Source organism: Rhinopithecus bieti, unplaced genomic scaffold, assembly GCF_001698545.2.
Source record: "Rhinopithecus bieti isolate Rb0 unplaced genomic scaffold, ASM169854v2 scaffold_15368, whole genome shotgun sequence".
NCBI lineage: Eukaryota > Metazoa > Chordata > Mammalia > Primates > Cercopithecidae > Rhinopithecus > Rhinopithecus bieti.
This window is the reverse complement of record NW_016808463.1, coordinates 131,278-144,104: the sequence shown is the minus strand read 5'-3', so window position 1 is coordinate 144,104 and position 12,827 is coordinate 131,278.

The following is a 12,827-nucleotide window of genomic DNA, read 5'->3' as shown; positions in this document are numbered from 1 at the left end:
GGAGGGGCCTCTTCTAGGGTGTCTCTACTTAGTGTGAGAGAGAAGGCTTTTAGGAGTGCATCTTGATAATTTCTGCCTCATCTTTCTCCCTGCTGGGGTCTGAATGTGTCCTCCCAAAATTCGTATCTTAAAATCTTAACCCCTAAAGTGATAGTATTAGTGGTAGGTGTCAAAGTGCTAGCAGCCCTCACTCTCCGCGTCTCCTCGGCCTCAGCATCCACTCTGGCGGCACTTGAGGGTGCCTTCAGCATGCCGCGGCACCGTGGGATCCCCTCTCTGGGCTGGCTGAGGCCAGAGGCCCCTCCTTCTGCTTGCCGGGAGGTGTAGGGGGAGAGGCCCGGGCGGGAACCAGGGCTGAGCGCGCTGCGCTCGCGGGCCAGTGTGAGTTCCGGCGGGCGAGGGCTTGGCTGGCCCCGCACAGGGAGCGGCTGGCCGGCACCACCGGCCCAGGGCAGTGACGGGCTTAGCACCCTGGCCAGCAGCTGCGCCGGGTCCCCCAGCAGTGCCGGTCTTCCGGCACTGCACGCACATTCTCACTGGGTTTGGCTGCCTCCTGGCGGGGCAGGGCTCGGGACCTGCAGCCCGCCAAATCTGAGCTCCTCCCCCTGCGGTGGGCTCCCGCGGGACCAGAGCCTCCCCGATGGGTGCCGTCCCCTGCTCCGTGGGGCCGGGTCCCATTGACAGCCCAAGGGCTGAAGAGTGCAGGCCAGGCGCGGCTCAGGACGGGAGGGCAGGCAAGCACCTGGCTGCAGGATCCACTGGCGTGCAACGCCACGGCTCGGGCCTCGCTGAACGGATGGCGCGGCACTTTGAGGAGAACTTTTATGTCTACGCTGGGAGATTGTAAAATATACCAATCAGCACTCTGTGTCTAGCTCCATGGTTTGGGTGAATACACTAAATCGGTTATCTGGTATCTAGCTTAAACCTAGTGGAGGAGACTTGGAGGAGCAGCACTCTGTGACTCTGTGTCTAGCTCAAGGATTGTAAATGCATGAATCAGCACTCTGTGTCTAGCTCGGGGTTTGTAAATACACCAATCAGCACTCTGTGTCTAGTTCAGGGTTGTGAATACACCAATTGGTACTCCGTATGTAGCTAACCTAGTGGAGACTTGGAGGATTAGCACTCTGTGACTCTGTGTCTGGCTCAAGGATTGTAAAGGTACCAATCAATACTCTGTCAAATTGGACCAATCAGCTCTCTGTAAAATGGACCAATCAGCAGGATGTGGGTGGAGCCAGATAAGGGAATAAAAGCAGGCTGCCTGAGCCAGCAGTGGCAACCCATTCAGTTCCCCTTCCACGGTGTGGAAGCTTGGTTCTTTCGCTCTTTGCAATAAATCTTGCTGCTGCTCACTCTTTGGGTCCACGCTGCTTTTATGAGCTGTAACAGTCACAGCGAAGGTCTGCAGCTTCACTCCTGAAGCCAGTGAGACCACGAACCAACCGGGAACAATGAACAGCTCCAGACGTGCTGCCTTTAAGAGCTGTAACACTCACCGCAAAGATCTGCAGCTTCACTCCTGACAGCGAGACCACGAACCCATCAGAAGGAAGAAGCTCCAGACACATCTGAACGTCTGAAGGAACAAACTCCGGACACCCCATCTTTAAGAACTGTAACACTCACCACGAGGGTCTGCAGCTTCATTCTTAAAGTCAGTGAGACCAAGAACCCACCAATTCCAGACATATTGGGAGGTGGGGCCTCTTGGGAGGTGATTAAGTCATGAGGGTGGAGCCTTCATGAATGGGATTAGTGCCCTTATGAAAAAGACCAAAGGGAATTTGTTTGCTCTTTTCACCACATGAGGAGGTAGTGAAAAGACAGCTGTCTATGAGTCAGAAAGCCAGCCTTCACCAGATGCGGAATCTGCTCGCACCTTCCTCTTGGACTTTCCAGCCCTTCAGAACTGTGAGAAATTTCTGTTGTTTATAAGCTACCCCATTTATGATAATTTGTTATAGCAGTCCGAACTAAGACACTCCTTTTCCCTCTGTTTTCCATATCTGCCATCACCTTTATCCCATGCCTTTCTTTATTCTCATTCTTCTAGGAAACCACATAAAACATCCAGAATTTCAAATGGGCATGCTGAGGATGGGGATGGTTCCAGGTAGAAGACTTGTTCCCGCTTCCCTAGCTCAAGTTTAGGATTTATTGAGAACAGAAACTGCCAAGTTTTTAATCATAGTCACAATCTTCTTTATTAGGCTGATAGTCCTATCATCTGTCTGCATTTAAAAGATAGCCTTTCCAAGCAGGGCACAGTGGCTCATGCCTGTAATCCCAGCATTTTGGGAGGCTGAGGTGGGCAGATTACCTGAGGTCAGGAGTTTGAGACCAGCCTGGCTAACATGGTGAAACCCCGTTTCTACTAAAAATACAAAAAAAATAGCTGGGCGTGGTGGCACGTGCCTGTAATCCCAGCTACTTGGGAGGCTGAGGCAGGAGAATCGCTTGAACCTGGGAGGCAGAGGTTGCAGTGAGCCGAGATCATGCCATTGCACTCCAGTTGGGGAACAAGAGCGAAACTCCATCTCATTAAAAAAAAAAAAAAAGATAGCCTTTCCTTCTGGACAGTGATAATCCTAAAAATAGTTTAATATTTTCTGTATCAAATGAAGCAGTCTGAAGATTATTCTTTGAACAAAGTTATAAGAATACTGAGCTTAAAAGATATTGATTATACAGTCTATTTAAAGATACATGCATGCATATGTTCATTGCAGCACTATTCACAATAGCAAAGACATGGAATCAACCTAAATGCCCATCAGTGATAGACTGGATAACGAAAATGTGGTACATATACACCATGGAATACTATGCAGTCATAAAAAGGAATGAGATCATGTCCTTTGCAGGGACATGGATGGAGCTGGAGGCCATTATCCTTAGCAAACTAACATAGGGACAGAAAACCAAATACTGCATGTTTTCACTTATAAGTGGGAGCTGAATGATGAGAACTCATGGACACATTGGGGAGAATAACACACACTGGGGGCTGTGGAGGGTAGAGAGAAGGAGGGAGAGCACCAGGAAGAATAGCCAGTGGATGCTGGGCTTAATACCCAGGTGATGGAGTGATCTGTGCAGCAAACCACCATGGCGCATGTTTACCTGTGTAACAAACATGCACATCCTGTACATGTACCCATGAAATTAAAAAACTTTAAAGTTCATATGGAACCAAAAAAGAGCGGCCGCATTGGCCAAGACAATCCTAAGTCAAAAGGAAGCAAAGTTGGAGGGCATCACGCTCCCTTGACTTTCAAACTATACTATACTACAAGGCTACTGTAATTCAAAACAGCATGGTATGGTACCAAAACAGGAGATATAGACCAATGAACAGAACAGAGGTCCTCAGGAAGTAATACCAACAATCTACAGCCATCTGATCTTTGACAAACCTGAGAGAAAAAGAAATGGGGTTAAAGGATTCCCTATTTAATTAAATGGTGATGGGGAAAATTGGGCTAGCCATAAGTAGAAAGCTTGAAATGGATCCTTTCCTTACGCCTTGATATGAAAATTTAATTCAAGATGGATTAGGAGATTAACGGATGTTGACCTAAAAAGCCATAAAATGCCGTAGAAGAAAACGTAGGGTAATACCATTCAGGATGTAGGCATGGGCAAGTGGACTTCATGTTCTAAAACACCAAAAGCAACTGCAACAAAAGCCAAAAGTTGACGAATGGGATTCATTAAACTAAAGAGCTGTCTGCACAGCAAAAGAAACTAGCCGCGTCAGCAGTGAACAGGCAACGCCACAGAATGGGCGAGAAAATTTTTGCGCAATCTACTCATCTGACAATTTTTGATGACTAAGTATGTCCAGGAACCTACGAAGGAACTCAAAATCAGAATTTACAAGAAAAGAACAAACAACCCCATTAAAAAGTGTGCCAAAGATCATGAACAGACACTTCCAAACGAAACATTTATACAGCCAACAGACACATGAAAAAATGCTCAATCATCCTCGCCATCAGAGACATGCAAATCAAAACCACCAATGAGAGTACCATCTCACACAAGTTAGAATGGCAATCATTAAAAAGTCGAGGAAAAACAACAGGTGCTGGAGAGGATGTGGGAGAAATAGGACACTTTTTACACTACTTGGTGGGACTGTAAACCAGTTCAACCATTGTGGAAACAGTGTGTCGATTCCTCTAAGGATCTTAGAACTAGAAATACCAATGACCCGAGCTATCCATTACTGGTATTATCACCCAAAGGGATTATAAATCATGCTGCTATAAAGACACATGCACACCATATGTTCACTGTGGCACTACTTCACAATAGCAAAAGACCTGGAATCAACCCAAATGTCCATAGTGAAAGACTGGATTAAGAAAATGGTGGCACATATACACCATGGAGTACTATTGCAGCCATAAAAAAGGATGAGTTTGTGCCCCTTTTGTTAGGGACATGGATGCAGCGGCTGGACAACCATCATTCTCAGCAAACTATTGCAAGAACAGAAAACCAAACACCGGCATGTTCTCCACTCATAGGTGGGAACTGAACAGATGAGATCACTTGGACTCGGGAAGGGAACATCACACACCTGAGGCCTATTAGTGGGGAGGGGGGAGGGAGGAGAGGGGGGATTGCATTGGGGAGTTATACTGATGTAAATGGACGAGTGATGGGTGCTGGCGAAGTTTGATGAGGAATGACAACACACCAACAATAGGCAATAAGATATAATATGTAACAAACTTGCAACGTTATGACAGAATGTACCCTAGAACTTAAAGTATAATAATAAAAAAAGAATTATAAGATAATGTATATAACCAAATTAAAAGAAAAAGAATATAATTTAATATAATTAAAAAAATATTTTATAATATAAATATATAAATATAAAATCCTCTAATATATTAATGTTTTAATACTATTTAATATGATAAATCTTTTGATAAATTAGTATTTGTGATTCAAATAATTTTATTAATCCAGAAAATTGAAAATATTAAGTCACAGAAACCGAATTAAAAGTTGCTTAAAAATATCAGATTTCCGGAGACATCTTAAAGTGATACTAGTAACCAACTCCAAATTAGTTATTTATGTAAATAAACTGTTTCTTGGTACTGGAGTCTTTTGTGAGCTGTTCAATAAATAAAACACACCTTTGGATTTCAACATGGATGACCTCCCATGCACAGTTGCTATAATTTTGGTGTTATAAGTAGTCATGAATCCCTTGAAAATAATTTTTTAGTCTAAGTATGATATTCCCCCTTTGCAAGAGTGAATGGCCCTCCTTCCTGGTTTCCTGCTCCAAACACACCTCTGTCTTCTCTATTTGCTGATAAAATCTGCTTAGGAGTCTCTCCAAGCTGCTTTCATTCCAAAAAGATAGGCAGACATTCAGGCTGAAAGTGTTGAATAGCTGCTGTAACATTTCTTATTTGGCAATGAGGGCACTTCCCTTTGAAAACAGGTTACTTTTAGAAACCTGGTAGAATCTGAAGGTGCTCCTTTCCTTTAGACATTGCAGAGGAAATTTTTCTCCTAGGTTTTTTAAATGTTGTAAAATCTCCCAGTTGCCCTTGCACCTTTGAAAGTGACAGTCCAGAGAGAATGCAGTAGTGGTGAGAAGTAGTACCAAGGCTCAATCCAGCAAGCATTGACTAGTCATGTTGAGCTCCTTCACACTGCTGCTCCTTCCTGTAAGAGAGCGCGGGTATAGATCAGCTCTGACTGCAGGCTCCACATCTCCACATTTATATATCTGAGGGAGCTTTGTTCTTGCATGGTATTTCAGGATACCTCTACTGGTACTTTCATATGGTCTTTGCCACTTTTCATTTACTATTTTCCAATCATAAACAAAAACTTTGTAGCATCACTAGACAGCAATACACACATTTACTTTTATAATTGTGATGGATATAAACTATCTTCTGTGAAAGATCAACCATCAGTTACATAAAAAAGCAGTGGATATCATTGCCTTAATTTGCATTTTCATGCATAGACTGTACTGGCTTGCCTTCATCTACTTACGCTTGTTCTTGTTCCAATCAAGGATGACTCTGGGTGAAATGCTTGTTTAGATATTTGGCATGGTTTTCAAGGCTTTGTTTTAGCTAACTGTATTTTATCATAAACTTGTATTTCAAAGCCCTTCAAACATGGCACATTGTTTAACCTCTTTGCCAACTTCCTGATGTCTAAGGTGAGGAAAATATTATCACAGATGGTTGTTAGCAAGATTGGTGACTGATGATTGACACGGAGGAAGTGCTCAATCAATGCTTATTACCATAATGACCACAATCACCATCATCCTCTTAGGGAGAAGAAGGCCTAGCTGCCCCTGCCACTGACACACTTCTGTCTGGGGTTTTTGCTCTGTAAGGGCAAGAATGTTGCAGAGACTTGTGGATGAATGAGTACTGAAGCCAGTCAAGATGCTGTTTTAAAATCCTTTGAGATTTTATGCTTTGTAATTGATTTAACTAGGGCAGATTGTAGTGTTGAATGCACTGTGAACACCAACAGTTGATCAATGAGTAATATTACCAAGAGAAAGGAATGAGGTGAGGGGGTGACATTTATTGAGAATAAATTATGTGTGGGCACTGTGCTAGATGATGTGCTACTGTATACAAAGCAGGCCAGAATTGTCTGAAGGGAAAAACTAGTCATCATGAGAATAACTAAAATGAGTGGAATAAAAAACCATCATATGATATTAAAGACAATAACAATCATCCTATATGCTGAAGAGTATTTTTATATAAATTCTCATTATGGACTAAATGGGTAGCAATTATACGATCCTCATTTTACGAGAGAGGAACCTGAATCTCAGAAACTCAATCTTACCTGCTAAGATTGGGTAAAGATTAGAGGGACTGTGCTCAAAATTGGAGATGACAAAGAGGTTTAATCCCAAATCAATTGGTGCTAGTCTTAGGGAGTGAGAAGGATTCAGAGGGCTTCATTTGGGCTAGGTGAAAAGAGTGCTGTAACCCGCTAGCACTGTTTGCTGTGGGGTGAGGCCGCCCCCCTTCAAGCTGCCATCCCCATGTAAATGTTAAGCTATCTTATATATGTGTCTTGTTTGCTTGAGCATGAATGAAACAGGATGTAAGTTTGGAGTGAATAAGGGGAAATTATACAGCCAATATAGAAAAGGTGACCAGACCACAAACTATGAAGGAAACTGAAAAAATGGTAGTGATTTCTATAGGCTAATCCTGTTTTTACAGTCTGATATTAGAAAACAAGAAACACCACTTTTTTCTTTTCTTTCTTTTCTTTTTTTTGTCATGGACAGACAATTTCTTTTATTTATTTATTTTTTATTTTTTATTATTATACTTTAAGTTCTAGGGTACATGTGCATAACGTGCAGGTTTGTTACATATGTATACTTGTGCCATGTTGGTGTGCCGGAAAATTCAGGGATAGTGATTTATAATTGAACGTCTAACTGTGCTCATGGGGAAGTCCCATAGCCTACCAACGTTCATCTTTATGGAAGACGAGCCTGAGCATGCAAGATGGTCACATCTCTCAGAGTGCTTGTGGGAGGTCATGAATGGAAATTAAAAGCTATTATCTCAAATATGAAATGGCATCAAAATCCTAAACTATGCAGTCCTAACTGCAGGGCCAGTCAGCACCTGCTTCACCATAAAAGAAAAAGGCGAACCACCATCTCTTTGTATTTTTACTGCCTGCCCTCCACGTTAATGTGCTATGTGTGCTTGCCTTTGCTTAGCTAGCGGTGGAAAACCACTTCCCCTCTCTGTGGCCCTGAAAATGACAACCATATGTTGTTCCAGTCTTTTCTCTCAGTTTTATTTTCCAGGTCTTAACTCATGATTGCCCTCTGGGTTTCTGTAATGGTAAGGGAATGTTTTCAATTGAAACAAGAGTTCCTGCCAAAATGGAAGAACATGAAAACACGATTCTGCATCACATATTTGGTAAATCCTCTACTCTCCATTTGAAATTCGGAATTCAGGGGTTAAATTACAAGAGCGCTTTCAATCATTCTTAGCAAACTATCACAAGAACAGAAAACCAAACACCGCATGTTCTCACTCATAGGTGGGAACTGAAAAATGAGATCACTTGGACTCGGAAGGGGAACATCACGCACTGGGGCCTATCCATGGGAGGGGAGGGGGGAGGAGGGAGGGATTGCTTGGGGAGTTTATACATGAATATAAAATGATGATTGATGGGTGCTGACGAGTTGATGGGTGCAGCAACACCAACATGGCATAGTATAAACAAAATAATGGGGTAACAAACCTGCCGTTATGCACATGTACCCTAGAACTTAAAGTATAATAAAAAAAAAATAAAAATAAAAAAAAAAGTCTGGTTTATCTGAAATCACAGGCAATCTTTATAGGAGCCTAGGTATTAAAACTGTTTAAATGCAATTTTTTGAGAAGACTTTTGAATGGAAATGGAGAGTCTATTGAAATAAAAACTTTAATTAAATCATCGTTTAGCTATTATGAAATAAAGACCTGATTTCATTAGTACTTTCTAAGTTGTAGTTGCTGTTAAACATTTTAAAACAAATTGTTTTACTAATTATAATAAAAAATGACTCTCGAGTTCTTGTGTATTAACTCCTTTAGTGGTACCCAGGAAATTCTGGGTGTAGAATCTTCTCTTCTTTTTTCCATCAATTTAATAAATTCCTACTTATCATCAACATGAAAGTCTGTTTGTATTTAACAAAATTTCGGTTTTCCTCTTCTAAATCCTTTATGTTCTCTTATTAATCTTTGAGTAGAGGTGAGTTACCTGCATAGCCAATAATAACAACTAACATTTGTTAAGCACTCCTTATCTTATGTATCAGAAACTGTGCCAAAGGATTTAGATGTAATATCTCGTTCCTTAAATGTTCAGATGTGGATCATTAATTCGCCAGTTTTTAAGGTAATGAAGCTGGACCTCAGAGAGATTAAGAAATTTGTCCAAGTCACACAATTTATAAATGTTGAAGCGAAAATTCAAACATAAATGTTTTTTAATCCAGGCCTTCTGTTTTAGATCTATAAAACCCAGCAGGAAAAGTCCTTTACCTTCACTTATAATCTTAAAGAGAGATAGAAACCAGATAAAACATTAAAACTTTGAGTCATAGAAGTAAAAATCACATAGGCTTAAGCCTCTGAAATCCCCAATGGATCCCTAAGAAATCCTGTAGAGCGATTTGCCCAAATGAGCCAGCGGCAAAGAAGGGAAAGGTACTGAAGCCTCCTAAATCCCAATCTGGTGCATTTTCTACTAACGATGTAGGCTTATGAGTGAGTAATTATATTTTAAAATTACATCAAGGTATGAAGTAGTATCATTATGTGATTTTTAAAAATTAAGTTTGGGCTTATAACTATATCAAATAGAACTTATGCTCGTGTTCTCAGTTATCTTGTTGTCAGGGACATTGTGTAGTAAATGGACTGTCAGGAGACAACTAGAGTAAATGACTCATTAGGATTGTGATAGGATTGGAGACAATATATTTCAGTCCTCAAAACTGAGATAGCTTTATTATTACTACATGATTATAAAAATCATTACCTGCTACTGAATGTGTTAAATATTCAGAAAAAATACAAAGAAGAAAATTCATTCACAAATTTATCAGAGATTTTTACCTTACTATTTTTATATGTTAAATTCTAGGCTCTTTTCTATTCATATATGTATGGATTTTCCCACAAAATGGGGTTATAGTATGCATATTGTTTAGAATGTACCTCTGTCACTTAACAATATGTTGGCTATGGAATACTTTCTGAGTCAACACACAGAAATCTAGCATAACTGTTCTTAATTAGCATAATTTTATTAGCGTAATTTTAGTTTTGATAGTTAGAAATTTATGTTTTCTCCTAAATTTGGAATATTTACAAAGTCTGAACCAATAAACACCCTTGTATAACACCTTTTGAAAATTTGTCTAATTATTTCCTTAGGACAAAATTATAGAAAATGACTTGCTGAATCAAAGGGAATATAGTTTTAAAGCTTTTGGCAGCCTTATTTTCTGCTGCCCTCCACTATCATACCAATTGCTAAATATTTGAATATCTAGAGTAATATAATCTGAAAATTATATTATTTTGTATTCAATGTTTTTTTTTTTTTTTTTTTTTTTTTTTTTTTTTTTTTTTTTGAGACGGAGTCTCGCTCTGTCGCCCAGGCTGGAGTGCAGTGGCTGGATCTCTGCTCACTGCAAGCTCCTCGTCCCGGGTTTACGCCATTCTCCTGCCTCAGCCTCCCAAGTAGCTGGGATTACAGGCGCCCGCCACCTCGCCCTAGTTTTTTGTATTTTTTAGTAGAGACTCAATGGATACTTTTTATACTAATATTGGGTACTTGTTATTTCTAAAGCATGGAGTCAATGACTATTGGTTGCTTTTCGAGTCTAATTGATGTTTGACACAGATTCCTACACTTTTCTAAAAAGCAATCTCTCTAAAATAAATTTATAAGGGATATTCTTATTCTCATTTACAGATGGGAAAACTGAGAAGAAAGGACATTAAAGGAACTGACTTTATTGACTCAAGAGAAATTATTTTTTTCTTTCCAACCTAGACCAGGCACTGATCAAAAGTAGTGACTGGCTCTCATCAAATGGAAGAGTGCCAGATATTCTAAGATTGATCACTTTTTGTGATTCTTCTTCTCTTTTTTTGGGGGGGGGAGTTTGCAGATATTTAGTTTTACTTTTATTAAAAATAGTTTTATAAATAAATATTTTATTCACAAATACTATGTGTTCAATACTGATGTTAGGTACACTTATAACAAGTCTATCCTGTTTCACCTGCTTAAAGTACAAAAACAAGCTCACATTTTTCTCTCTGGAGTTATTACTGCATCATATGCACACAGTGTAAAAAAGATTTATACAATGCAATTAAATGAAAAAACATTCTTTCTCACTTTTCCATCCCTACTTCCAATCTACAGAAGCAACTTGTTTTTCATTTCGTTTCTTTTCTTTTGCCATTTACTATATACCGTGTAAATCTATATGATGTACCAAAATCTTTATCGATTTACCAATTTAGTGTTTGTGTTTCAATTTAATGACTTCATGTTCTAACTATAGTTTATTTATATCAATGTCCACCTCTCCTCTTTTCTCTCAGATTTTGTTGGATGTTGCTACAATTATTTTTATAACTATTACCCATTCTCTATTTCTTTGTTTTCCTTATTAACAGAGGCAATGTGTCCAGCTATAAACACTCACTTTCCAAGGCTCCATTTGAAAGATCAGGAACTCTGAGAGATCGTCCACTTCCTAATTCAGATAACACGCCTCTTACTTCTTGATGAAATGTGGAGGCAATGCTTGCAGGTACAACCGTCATGTTATAGCCATGAGTTGACAAATAAAACAGTGACATGGTACAAATAATGGAGCAGAAAAAGAGTGCCCAATTTCCAGGCACATTGTTAGAAAGCCGGCCTGCTCTAACTGCCTCCGTCTAGATCTTTTGTAGGTAGAGTAGATAAACCCCTTTAGTTTACTGCTAAAAAGGCTGTTTGTTAGTTGTAGCTGTAGCTGGATGCATTCCTAACAGAAATAGTTATATTGTTTTCATTCTTCATTGGTTCGTCATTGGTAACTTTATAAGTATAATAAAATAATATAGTGTGGGAATACATATGAGTATAATGATACACTTAAATCTCTCATTTCTTGTTTTATCCTCATTAGACAACATCTTATGACTGATTCCACTCTTTAATCATGTGTTTACTGTTATATTCAAAGAGATGCTGGAATGAGGAAGAGGTTAAAGAGAGATTATTTGCCATCTTGAACTAGGAATATCCATCTCTTTTGTATACTTAATTGGCTCAAGCTTCACATGACCTAGAATATTTTCCCCTTTCCTCTGGGGTACTTTCATTCTGTCATATAGCTCAGATGCTCCAAAAAGCCAGTGTTTCTGCCAAAGCATGGATAGCAAGATGCCCCACACTACAATGATCTTTGTTAGCTATTATGACCCTGTGCTACTACAGACCTGGACTTGCATTGCTGGAGTTTTCAAGTGTATGTTCACATTTATCCATTATTTTCAAAGCACATTCCAAAAATGACTGGATCAAGAGAGATGTGTTGTCAGTCACATGAAGTGCCTGGAAGATGCTTTTGCTCTTCTTGCATGATACTCAGCTGCCAGTCCAGACTCTTCCATCTCTCATGGTGCATTTCCTCTTGAGGAGCCCTTGATGACTCCTGGGAGCAGAAAGTCTCTACTCATCAAAACCAGAACAATTGGAGGCTTCAGAATTTTATTTTATTTTGGCTGGAGCTGTCTTCGTTCTGGGGGATTGTGTATAGTAAAATGGAAGTATTGGCAGCCAGTAGGTTAGAAGAAGATGAAGATTGCCTCTGGTGGAACCAAGGGGGATTTGGAAAGGGTTTACCTTTCATGCAGATCTATGAGTTATGTATTCAAGTATTCATTCATTCAACAAATGTTGATAGACGGGTGGTGTGGTGCAATTAGTTAGTTGTGGAATCAGAAAGACCAACCTGTCCTTGAATACTTCCCCTGCGCTTCACCAACCCTGGAACTTGAAGCAAATTCCTTAATTCTTTACTACTTGCTTTCCTCCTTTCAAATGCAATGAAAGTGCTATCTTATAGCAACTCAAGGGTTAGCAATAATATATGTAAAATTCTCTCTCTCTCTCTCTCTCTCCTCTCTAATCATGGAGCAATAAAGGTGTGATTCCTGAGTGGCCCAGTCCCCCTGCCTCATTCAGGGAGAAGT